A 12,696-nucleotide genomic window follows, 5' to 3' on the forward strand; every position below is an offset into this window, starting at 1 on the left:
GGAAGAACAGGACATTCTCAGTAACTTGCAGTTCGAGCTGTGACAACATGCTAGATCAGGTTGGATTACATCCACAAGTTTTCCTTTTTATTTATTTCAGAGCAAAGACAAAAAAAACGAGTAATGAAATCAGATGTTTCGGTTGCTCTGTGGTGCGTACTTATCCGCCATTTGATGATGAAGGGTGTGAGTCTGTTAGAGGAAAAGCACTGATTTTAAACGCATAATACTGATAACCCTTTAATGGTGAAATGATAATATTTCTAAAACCATTATAATGAAAGAAACCAGGATAGTTAAAACTTGACCCGCCATTTTGTTTATAAAGAAACAAGGACATGGGCAGGGTCTGCGAGCGGCAAATTTGATTGGCCGTGATGACGTAAAATGCGTAATATTTTGTCCAAGTACTGCTAAACGGATGGGTTTTGAAAGTGAAAGAAAGGCGATTTGTATTCCACGGTGTTGAAGTATATGATTAAATTGAAATTAAATAAAGGTTTGGAAGATTATGCAAATATATATATATATATATATATATGTGTGTGTATACAAGATCGAGGCTCGTATTAGAGCTATCTTTAAACACACACAAAAAAAACAGACACATAAAACATATTAATAAAGGGAGCGGTAGAAGATGGGGAGTGAGGGGGAAGCACTTAAGTACAACAGTGGAGAACAGGGACATCGGGGGATCTGTGGGAGGGAGAGGGCTTGGGGGGAGGAGGCATGGGAAGGGGAGGGGGGTGGGAGAGGTATAAAACACATGGACACTGCTAGGAACTCCAGGAAAGAACTTGGTATTTCAAAAAAGGGGATCTGGGGTGAATTAACGGGGGTAGAAAAGATCAAGGTTTTGGATGGGGGAAGAAAAGAGATGGTGGTGAACAGCTGTTTTAAAGACCTGGAGGGAGGAGTGGGATTGAAGAGGGTGAGGGAGTTTGTTCCAAGGGTGGGAGTAAAGAGGAATGAAGGAGTGAAGGTGAGCAGAGAGTCTTGATTTTGGCAATTTCACCAGAAGAGGGTTGCTGGCAGATCTTGTGCGAACTGTCAGAATATTTGGGGGACAGAGCACAGACAGAGCTGGGGAAGCAAGGCCGGAGAGGAGTCGGTAGAAGACAAACGACCACCTACCTGCCCGCGGTGAGTGAAAGGCCCTCACAATCAGCTTCATCGCGGGAGATTCCAATGATTACGAAAGCTTTGGTTTCAACAGCGTAGCGTGAAGACGAGCCAGGTGAGAGGCAGGAGCACCAGCCCAGAGGGGAGAACAGTATTCCATTGAGCTGCGGATGAAAGCCTTGTATGTGGTGAGGAGCTCAGGTGTGCCAAGGAAGGACTTCACACGACGGAGGATGCCCAGTTGTCGACTGGCATTGGAGGCCAGCTTGGAAATGTGGTTTTCCCAGGAAAGATCATGGCAGATAGTGAGACCAAAGAGATTGAGTGACAGAACATCTTCGAGAGGATTGTTCAGAAAGCAGATGGGAAGGATGTCTAGTCGGTCTTTTCGGAGAGACATAGTGAGGGTGTGAGATTTGTCAGGATTGAAAGACATGGTCGTTGATGCAGTTTACAGTTGCTCACATTTTACGCGTTTACTGCCATTGACGCAGCGTCTTTTACACCACCCTATCTAACACGTTACATTATTTCTTCGTGGCTGTTCTTTGTGTCCTTTATGACGTCCTTAAAACAGTAAGTTTCATGAATGAATGAATGAATGAATGATCGTTTTAAGGCCATTTTCCCCGCTGGAGCGGGGGTTAGCCTTGTGGGCCCCATGACAATCATGGTTCCCTGTTTGAGGCAATGTTTTTATTAAGTAAGTAAGTTTACTTAAACTTACTTAAAACAGTAAGTTTCATGTTTTACGTTATCTCACTCCTATCTGTACATGCGTGATCAGGAAAATTTCAGAGTCTACTTTTAGTCCTGCTAATCTACAGGTTCGTTTTCCGATTCATGCTCCGATTCGTGTTCAATTGAAATGAAGTTGTTTCTCAACCAAAAAACTGATAAGGCAGACAAACAGACAGACAAAGTGAACCAATTGCTGAACCCCACTTTTCACTTTGCATACGCGGGGTAATCATTGATATCGTAACCACATTTGCGTGATTAAGTATTCTCGAAACCTCTTTCAGACATTTATGCAACATGACAAAATTAGGTATTGCGAACAAGCTCATTTATATCAATGGAGACTAATTGGAGACAAAATATAACATAAATCAGAGCAAGTTCAAAGGGAGATTGAGAATCATTCATAGTACTTCTATCAGATCTTTCTTTCTCGATTGAATCCCTCGTACAGATTTTTCAAGTTTTCTTCAGAAGTTTTTCCCAGTCTTGAGTCTTGCATCTGCACTTCAACCTTTTCCATCTTACAGACCCCACTAATTGCTGGCCGAAGCTTTGTTCCATGGTTTTGATTGCTGGTTCCAAGTAATAACTGCCCCCAGGAGCCAGGAATCCACATTACATCCCCAGCCCCTTGCCATCCCACCCAGTTCATGGCATCTTTGAGGATGACATGACATTCCTGGAACCATGATGTTTTGATTACATTGCAGGTGGGGTGACTGGACTCCAGCTGAACCTCCATCCGATGGACATTGATGTCTCGCCCTTCCTGCGAAACACCAAGACGGCAGCTCATATCTGGGCCAGGATTCAAACTCAGGCTAGAACAGCTCAGAGGACTTGACTACCTTTCCAGCTCAAAGTTACCAACAATTATACTGTATATGATCTACAAGCGATCAGATGTTCCATGATGTGCCAAGTATTGCTCAACCGATATAACTCTTATCATAAAGAGTTGTTTGGATTTGATTGGAGATATCGAACCGAGGTCATAGCAGTGTTTCCGAAATCCAACTGGAATGATTACCCACAATTTGAACATCACCTCGTATATCAGATGTTGGATAGTGATCATGTGCTCTGCTCTAATTGAGTCATGAACTTAAGCAGATGGGTGGTGAATATGGCTTCTTATGACTTTGATTCCATAAGTGGGGTGGGAAAAAAAGGAATCTATATAAATAAAACACAGTTTGTGTGTTTGTGTGGGTGTGTGTGTGTGTCTGTGTGTGTGTGTGTGTACATGTGTGTGTTACCTATAGACTCCTAAACGGAGAGGCTCACATACTTGATTTTTGGCATAGACATGGCCATTGGGCCTGGGAAGGACATGGCCTACCTAAAAATGACTTCCGATGACGAGATCCATATTTTTTATTCATATTTATCTCAGCGCATTTCAGCAAGGAACATTATACACTGATCTCAGCCTGTGCCAAAGCAGCTCGCTGATTCGCTCAGAGCGATCACGTGATGTTCCATCCTCGCCGCCAGACTCGCTCACGTACTCTATTTTTGGTATAGACATGGCCATTGGGCCTGGGAAGGACATGGCCCACCTAAAAATGATCTCCGATGACGAGATCCATATTTTTTATTCATATTTACCTCAGCGCATTTCAGCGAGGAACATTATACACTGAATCTCAGCATGTGCCAGAGCAGCTGGCCGATTCGCGCAGAGAGATCACGTGATGTTCCATCCTCTCCGCCAGACCACTGAACTGAAAATATATAGAATGACCATTGCCATTCACACCACACAGGTGGAGATGCAGCTGCCGGGCGCCATCTCGGTTGGCACTCGATGCTGGGCGATCGTGATTTCCGTCACACGTTTGCACGTAATTCAGAGCGAAAAGCGATTGCGTTTTTACACCTTTTGTGCGATCGTGTTTTGTGTCGATTTTTGTCGATTTTGTGCGGTTTGAATTAAACGTCTTTGAAACAGCTGTGAAACGTCTTTCCACAACCCTTCCGTAACCGATTGAAGCAGTTTATTGCCGCACAAAATGGCATTTTAACAGTTGTCTGGCTTTTAAAATCTGGGACACGTTCAAAACAAACGAGATCCGCGAAGCGAGTCGGTCGAGTCGTGCTAACCAAGATGGTGACACGGCGGCTACACTTTTCACGGAGTATGAGTGTTCTATATATTTTCAATTCAGTGCGCCAGACTCACTCACGTACTTGATTTTTGGCATAGACATGGCCAGTGGGCCTGTGCCAGAGCAGCTCGCTGATTCGCTCAGAGCGATCTGCTTCGTGCTTTGTAGTGATGTTCCATCCTCGCCACCAGCCTCGCACCATATATCACGGTGTAATTTGTGCGAGGCCTTTGTCCGAGTGAGCTTGAGTCGAGAGGGCGAATGTACGGGTTGGGAATGTACGGGTCTCCCTTCCCCCCGCCCGGCAACGCCGGTACTGGAGGGCGTCATAGGATCGGTGAGTCTCCGAAATCTGCTTCGTGCTCCCCTCCTCCCTCCCCCCTCTCCCTCCCCTTCCCTTCCCCTCCCCCTCCTCCATCCTCCCCTTCCCCCTCTCCTGCCCTCCCCCATCCTCCCCTTCCCCCTCCCCTCCCCCCCTCCTTCCTCCCCTCCCCTTCCCTTCCCCCCCTCTTCCCTCCCCTCACCTCCCACTCCCCTCCCCTTCCCCCTCCCCCCGTTCCCCTCCCCTCCCCGCAACGCCGGGTTCTTCTGCTAGTCTTACTATAATACACCAAATGTCCGTCTGTCTGTCTGTCTGTTCCCAGGTACCGCAAAAACGGCTGAACCGATCGCAACGAAATTTTGGGTGGGTAATCCTGGGACTCCCTGGAGTAAAATAGGCTATATTGTTTTTCCAATTAGAATTTTTTTTCCAATTTTCGAGTTTTTCCAAACACGATGGAATAATATTTACCGATATGAACAGTGATGTGGCTTTTATTGAAATTCTACAAATACTGTTTAGATTTTGATGATTTGCGTGTGACATGATTTAACGGATGTTTATATAAATCGTTTAAAATAAAAAAAGCCTTCAATTTCTGATATTTTGCCTTTTCATTTGGGCCTCCCAATTAGGGTGGGTACCGTTGCTAGTTATTATAATATGAACTAACACAGACATGTAGTTGATTTTAATTATATTTTATTGCATCAAAGTAAACAGGAATTGAAATCGGACAACTCGGCACAAACGACAGTTTCACTGTGCAACAGTCGATACAAAATTGCTAACTTTGGGAAAAACAGCAATGTGGGATAAGGGCACCTGCAGTGCATGATTCAAAATAAACTGGGACTTTTGCACAACAAGTCAAACAAACAATTATCTGTTGATATGTGGAAGAGCTTTGGGGGATAGTTTGGTGGTGAGAGATGGGTTACAGCCACACGCTTCACAAATGTTATAGCTAACTAGTGCAGACCTAGTTCACTTGCCTGTCCAGTCTAGGTTCGATTTCCGACCCGGATAAGCTCACTTCCATGTCGTTCTTCAATGGAGTTTGGCTGGCTATCTAAATGCGTACAGTTACACTTCAGGACAGTACACGTTCAAGAGAAGATCCATTAAAATGTCTGTATATCTCTGCGGAGAATGGGTGTTCTAATTCTTCAGATGCTCTATAGAAACTGTCCATATACAATTTCTATAGAACTGTTCCATAGAAATCCTTTATAAAATTCTGTAGATGTTCTATAGAAAGTGTCTATAAATATTCCATCGTACTTTAGGACCAAATTATATAGAACTGTTCCATAGAAATCCTTTATAAAATTCTATAGACAAGCAAAGGTACCCGCCCCATGGGCAGGGCTTCAATTGTGAGGCCCAATTGAAAAGGCAAAATATCAGAAATTTAAGGCTTTTTAATATTTTAAATGATTTATATAAACATCCGTTAAATCATATCACACGCAAATCATGAAAATCTAAACAGTATTTGTAGAATTTCAATAAAAGCCACATCACTGTTCATATCGGTAAATATTATTCCATCGTGTTTCAAATTTGGGCAATGGGCTCTCCATTATTCGACGTGTTCACGGTTTGAATTATGTAATGCAACGTTTGTGACGATGTTTTCATTGTGACGATGTTGTGACGATGTTTTCATTGTGACGATGTTGTGACGATGTTTTCATTGTGACGATGTTGTGACGATGTTTGTGTTCAGGTAGTGTTTAATGTGATGATGTAATCGTAATTTCGTAATGTTTTTCGTTTTTATTTTCGTAATCGTTTAATGAACGTTTAATGTTTCATGAACGTTTAATGAGTGTAAGAATGAGCGTAATGATCATTAAATGAATGAATGAATGAAATGAATAATTCGATGCGAAGCGAAAGACGCCTCAGAGCTGTCACATTCACAATCGCTATGTCGTATGTACTCCTGATACGTGTTTCCTTCATTTAAAAAAATACCAAATCAACAGTTAAAAGGATTTTGAGCCGATAGCTGTTACGGCCTTGGCAAGATCGATGGAGACAGTGATCTGTTAACGTATACACCGCCCAAATAGCTATATGGAATTCTCTCATGTAGAGATTAAACATCGTTTGAACTTTGGCCGAGGTCATTATTTACTTTTAATGATGTTCCTTGACCTGGATATATACGAATGATGTTTATTACCTTCGCAAAAGCGGAAGGTTATGTTTTGATCGCTGTGTATTTATTTGTATGTCTGTGTGTGTGTGTGTATGTTATTCGCATAACTCAAAAAGTATTCAACCGAATTGCATGAAATTTGGTGGGATGATTGGTTATTATACGGGACACATTTGATTAGATTTTGGGAGCAATCGGGTCAAAGGTCAAGGTCAAGAAGGTCAAAACTGTTCACTGTTCTGTTCCCTACACTCCCATGCCAAGTACAGAACAGTAGCTGCGGCGAAGGTATGCGCTCTACCGAGTGCCCGTTCTAGTTGATGTTTATATTGGTTTTGGGTCGTCTTTTCTGCATATCTCGTGGGATTGTGAGTTGGAGAGATGGCCGTGATGGCGGGGAGGGGGTTGGAATTCTCTCAAGCAGGGATTCAACCCGTGTCCTTATAAAAGGTCTTTGTCCAAGGTCACCGAGTCCGATCGGTGCAGTCGTGCAGCGATCAGTGCAGCCGTTTGTGCGGCACCCGGGAAAACAACATCGTCACAATGAAAACATCGTCACAATGAACGTTATGCGAACGTGAATGTTATGCGGGAGTCCAAACCTGAGAATGCTGGAGACTAAAGCTGAAATTGGAAAAACAATATAGCCTATTTTACTCCAAGGGATCCCAGGATTAACCACCTAAAATATCGTTGCGATCGGTTCAGTCGTTTTTGCGGTACCTTCAAACGGACAGACAGACAGACACACGGACGGACATTTGGTGAATTATAGTAAGATGTTCTATAGAAAGTTTCTATAAAAATTATACTGTACTTTAGGACCAAATTATATAGAACTGAATTTTATATAAAATGTATATGGAACAATTCTATAGAATTTGGTCCTAATGTACGATGGAATTTTTATAGAAACTTTCTATAGAACATCTATAGGGATTTTCTGAAGGATTACGATGGAACAGTTCTATAGAATTTGGTCCTAAAGTACGATGGAATTTTAATAGAAATTTTCTTTAGAACATCTAGAGAGATTTTCTAAAGGATTACAATGGAACAGTTCTATAGAATTTGGTCCTAAAGTTCGATGGAATTTTTATAGAAACTTTCTATCGAACATCCAGAGAGATTTTCTAAAGGATTACGATGGAACAGTTCTATAGAATTTGGTCCTAAAGTTCGATGGAATTTTATAGAAACTTTCTATAGAGCATCTATAGAGATTTTCTAAAGGATTACGATGGAACAGTTCCATAGAATTTGGTCCTAAAGTTCGATGGAATTTTTATAGAAACTTTCTATAGAACATCTATAGAGATTTTCTCAAGGATTACAATGGAACAGTTCTATAGAATTTGGTCCTAAAGTATTATATAATTTCAATTACACAGGTTCTAGAGAACATCTAGAGACTTTTTGTAAAGGATTTCTATAGAACATTTTTTGCAGGGTTGGTGCTTTGCCTGAAAGCCATTGCACTAAGTACGCTGTGTCTCCGATGGACGTTAACCTGGGTGTCCTGTCTGTCCACACCGGTTGTTGGTGCATGTTAAAGATTATAAGATGGAAGAGTACGCGAGTTATCTCTAGCATCTGGACAAAGTTACAAATTATTGTCCAATCACACTCCAGTTGAACATATGGGCTGGCCAGCCAGTTGACATCGCACCTCTGAAATCAGCTTTTGGCCTAAATACTTGAAGACTTAGACCAATTGCTTTCCCCAGCCAATCCCACAAGAAGGTAGGAATGATTGGGGACATTAAAGAGGTGGTAGTGTAGTAGATGGCTAGAGGACACCACTCGACAATAGACCGAATGCCCGTTTGACGGAAGGTGATCCTGGCATCATTTTGCGAATCTGCAAAGAGGAATATTTGGAGAGTGAAACGGACCAATTCATATTACGCGAATATTACGTAATATCTGAAACACCTCGACATTGGTCGATTTTACTTTGTTTAAAATTTTAACCAACATTTTGCTTTCTTCTTTCATTGTTTCTTGTATATTTACACTTATTTGCACTAAACTGTCTTCCATTTTCATTCTTCCTCGTCCCCTCTGCCACTCCTCACAACATCCTTTTTCTCACCAATACGCAATGAGTTTGATGAGGGTTGCATTTTTTATTTAATCATTATCTAATTCCTTAATGTACAGGTATTATTAAGTATGATGTACATCACATTGAGTAAAGGCAAGATATGCAATCTCAGACTTTTGTAACTAGCCATATCCTATGCAGAACTTCTTGCTGATTCTCACACATTGCAGTCTTCCATGATCCTCCTTGCTCAATCTAAGGAAGAGAAGACCCAGGGAAGGAACATCAGAAGCATTGTAATGAAAACAAGCAAAGACGACATGTGTCCTCTCAGACAAAAATATGACAAGTACCACTACTACTACTGCACTTCATTCCCTTGGGACAGGGGGTCGCAAGATCATGGAAGGAATTTGGACACCGTGGACACTGCAAAGGACACCATGGAATCTTTAACATCCATCAATTAATGGAGATGGCAGAAGAAGGGATGCAGATTTAATGTCCATCAGAGGGACGGCACACACATTGATGACTCACCCTACCTGTAACCAAGTTAGACAGCTTAGAGCCGAGTGTGCTTTCCTTTTGGCCAACCTGCCAGCCCATAAGTAGTGTCGTGTGATTCCCCAGGTGAACACCACAGGGATCACGAAAGGCCAAACGCAAGATTTAACTCGGAGGCGACTGATCAAATGCGGATTTCACTATATGCGCCGGAGGAAGCAAAGGGAGGGGAACATGATGCACTTACCTGTGGTCCCGCCGGCGGTCCCAACCTGCGGAAAATAAACTCACACGAAAACAGATTTACAAATGCACCGAAAATAACAGGTTTATTAAAACGAAATGCCGGGACAAAGAAAAGCGTGACGATAACTAAAGTCCTAAATGGAGCGCTCCATCACCAAACTTAGAAATACAGACGAAGGGAAGAATAACCTGGAAAATAAAAACGTGTGGTTATTTGCACTTAGCTCAATCAGCTTGAACCTCGTCAGGGTCTGCGAACGGGTTTGGGGTGCTGGTAGTGTTGCGTGCGAAGCGCGCATGTTGGCATGAAATAGGCCTCACTAGGCCTCGATGAAGGCCTTCCGAGCATTCGTCCATGCGTCGTTTCTGCCTGGCAAAACTGCAGCTCTCCGTCTGCGGCTCTTCCTCCTCACGTTAGACGAACAGGGGAATGAGGATACAATGCCGGCCGATAACTGCTTCCACCAGAACCGAGGTCCAGAACGTCAAGACGGGGGGAAGCATCGTCAGCGATCAACTGTCTTTCACCAGAGTCCGATACCAAGGGGGCAAGATGTCAGTCAGCGCGTTCTTTTACCGGCTGTCTCGTGACGTCATCTGTCCCTCTCCACCAATCAGCCCGCAGGCCACCACTGCATGCTCAGCTCTCCACCAGTCAGCACGCCGCTTCTTGCTCGCCCTTCTTTCACCAATCAGTGAGTGCCTTCTTGCTTTGCCCTGGCCAATCAGCGAGTCCCTTCTTACCCCGGCATTTGTTGGTCAACTCCTGCCAAATCACTGTCCTTCTGGGCGTGGCTCTCGGCCTGCCTGAGCTATGTGTGCCTGCCAAGTTGGGGTTGTTAGCCCTGGTGTTTGATGCCTGGCGTCCGGTTGGTTTTTATTATTAAGTGTGGTTTAATGGGCACTTTATCACTAGTGACTATGGTGTGGTGCCAAAAGGGACAAAGGAAAGAAATCACTGAGGTTTGACGAACAGGGGAATTAACATAATCCCTATAACCAGTTAACATGCCCCATTCCTCATAATGGGGACGAAGATACACCTTAATCCGAAATCTGGGCTAATCAGGTCCTCTACTTATTACATGGTGGTGGTTCTTCTTCACGACAGTCGGACCATGATACCGACACAAATCTACCTGACTACATATCACTACCCCACCGACATAACAGTATTTTCACCGAGATAACTACAGATTATTTTCCATATTATCAGAGTCTTTCCCAATGAGGGGGGAAGCACAAGGTCAGTAAACTCTCTGTTTAGTTCACCTGGAATGAAGTTCAGGGGAGCTTATGCGATGGCATGTCGTCTGTCCGTCAGTCCGTCCGTAAACACTTGAAACTTCTTCTCCAAAACCGCTGATGGGGTTGCGATCAAATTTGGCACAAATGATATTTGTTGTGTTGTGACTAAAGTTTGTTCACGGCATATAAAAAAATCTGGGTCTGAAGGGGTCTACCAGGGGTCAAAGTGGATCTAAGTTTGACCCCCCAAAATAGGAATTTGCTTTTTCCTCTGAAACCACACACACTATTTCGATGAAACTTCACCACAATCTTCACCACCCGTGATGTACCAAAGTTTATTCACGGCATTAAAAAAAAATCTGCCCCTTTGGGGATCTACGGGGGGGGGGGGAGGGGTAATTCCCCCCAAAATCGGTATTTGCTTTTTCCTCATAACCTACACACGTAATTTCGATGAAACTTCACCACAACCTTCATCATCCATGATGTACCACGTTCAAGGCATTGGAAAAATTGGGGTCTGAGGAGGTACACAGGGTCAGAGCGGGGGCTGGGGGGGGGGGGGTTGCCCCCTAAAATAGTTTTCTTTGGTTTGTTTGTTTGTTTTAGTCATATGATTATGTTAGTATGATTCGACATGCTGCCCTGTCTTCTAGCAAGCATTGAAATTGGTTTAAAATACCTTTAGTCAGTGCAGTATACTGTTTATTACCTCTGCCCCCAAAGGTGGATGGAGGTTATGTTTTCACCCCTGTCTGTTTGTCCGTTTGTTTGTGAACAAAATATCTCAAAGTTGTGGACGGATTCGGACGAAATTCGGCAGAGATGTAGCGTATGTCACAAGGACGAAATGATTAGGTTTTGGTGAAGATCCGGATTCGGCTACTAGAATTTTAAAAGTGATTCTTTAGCATTAGGAGATAGGGCCAAAACGATATATAGCAGGATATCTCAAAAAGTTGTGGACGGATTTGGACGAAACTTGGTGCACCGGTTGGGTGTCTGAGAAGGACAAATAGATTAGATTTTGTTGAATATCTGAATATGGATTCGGATATGATAATTTTTTTTTCAAGTGATTCTTCACCATTGAGTGATATGGCCAACCAGGCAGAGGTATGCTCTCTACTGAGTGCCGTTCTAGTTCTACCATGTGGGCACCAGGGTATTGCCTAGGGTGGTTCTTAAAAATGAAAGTTAGAAAAGTCATGCCCCTAACACTTAAAAAAAATTGTATTTAATGAAAAAACCCTTGGGGTGAAAGTTTAAGGCAGATGGCCTAAATTTAGGGGTTGCACACGGAGTTTGTAATTTCACACATTTGGCTCGCATAAATGTTTGGAGTTGATTATATTTATTCTCCACTGCTATACTTGTGATTTTGACCATTACAGTTGACCTATGACCTTGCTATGTACTGCACATTTTGAAGTTGTTTTTAAGTTAATTAAATGCAGTACAACTGTACTCTGGTGCATGCAGTTGCTCTCATTGAAGAGTACAATCGTCTCCTGACAAGGGATGAACAGCAAACCCAGTATCTGCTTCAAGTTGTGAAAGAACATCGCAAAAGGTTTCCCCGATTGCAGCAAATCAACGCTTATCAGGCACAAACATCGAGTGGCTGGCAACCATGAGTCACTGTGCAACCCCTAAAACTTGATGTATTCAAAAAATATTTCATAGGCAGAAGTTTTATCTCAACACCAAAAAAATTAATGGTTAGGAGTAAAACAATTCAATTTTTTTTTTGGCCTTATGTAGCTAAGAACCACCCGAGTATTGTCCCTATGTTTTTAATCACCTTTTTTGGTCAAAGCTTGTGGAAAAGCTTGGACACAGAACAGATCAAGACAACATAACAAAGGTAACAAAGGGAACATTGGAAATGCCAATAGCAGGACAGATGGAGAAAGTAGACGGAGATGGACAAACAATGGATGCAGGTGACGATGAAGGTTACAGGAGACCACAAGGAGTGGAGAAGATGGACACAGAATCAAAGTTTTGCGAGAGGTGGGTTGGTTTAACGGGTGGAGAAAAGATCATGGTTTTGGAAGGGGGACAACTTGAGATTTTGGTGAACAGCTGTCTTGAAGACCTGGAGGGAAGAATTCGATTGAAGAGAATGTGCAAGGTAGTTTCACAGGTTGGAAAAAAGAGGAACAAATGA

At 42.9% G+C, this 12,696-nt stretch overlaps 1 protein-coding gene across 2 annotated transcripts in view; it reads right to left on the reverse strand.

The window, feature by feature from the left end:
* Window positions 1-8,581: 8,581 nt before the first annotated feature.
* Window positions 8,582-12,696, reverse strand: part of LOC137426988 (adhesion G-protein coupled receptor G6) — a 91,423-nt gene continuing 87,308 nt past the window's right edge. For both annotated transcript variants that reach the window (XM_078778784.1, XM_078778785.1), the window contains one exon: window positions 8,582-8,774. The gene's annotated coding sequence lies outside the window, so the exon portion shown is untranslated. The remainder of the gene's footprint in view (window positions 8,775-12,696) is intronic.

The sequence above is a fragment of the Myxine glutinosa genome, chromosome 5 (assembly GCF_964187855.1).
Source record: "Myxine glutinosa chromosome 5, kmMyxGlut1.1, whole genome shotgun sequence".
Lineage (NCBI taxonomy): Eukaryota > Metazoa > Chordata > Myxini > Myxiniformes > Myxinidae > Myxine > Myxine glutinosa.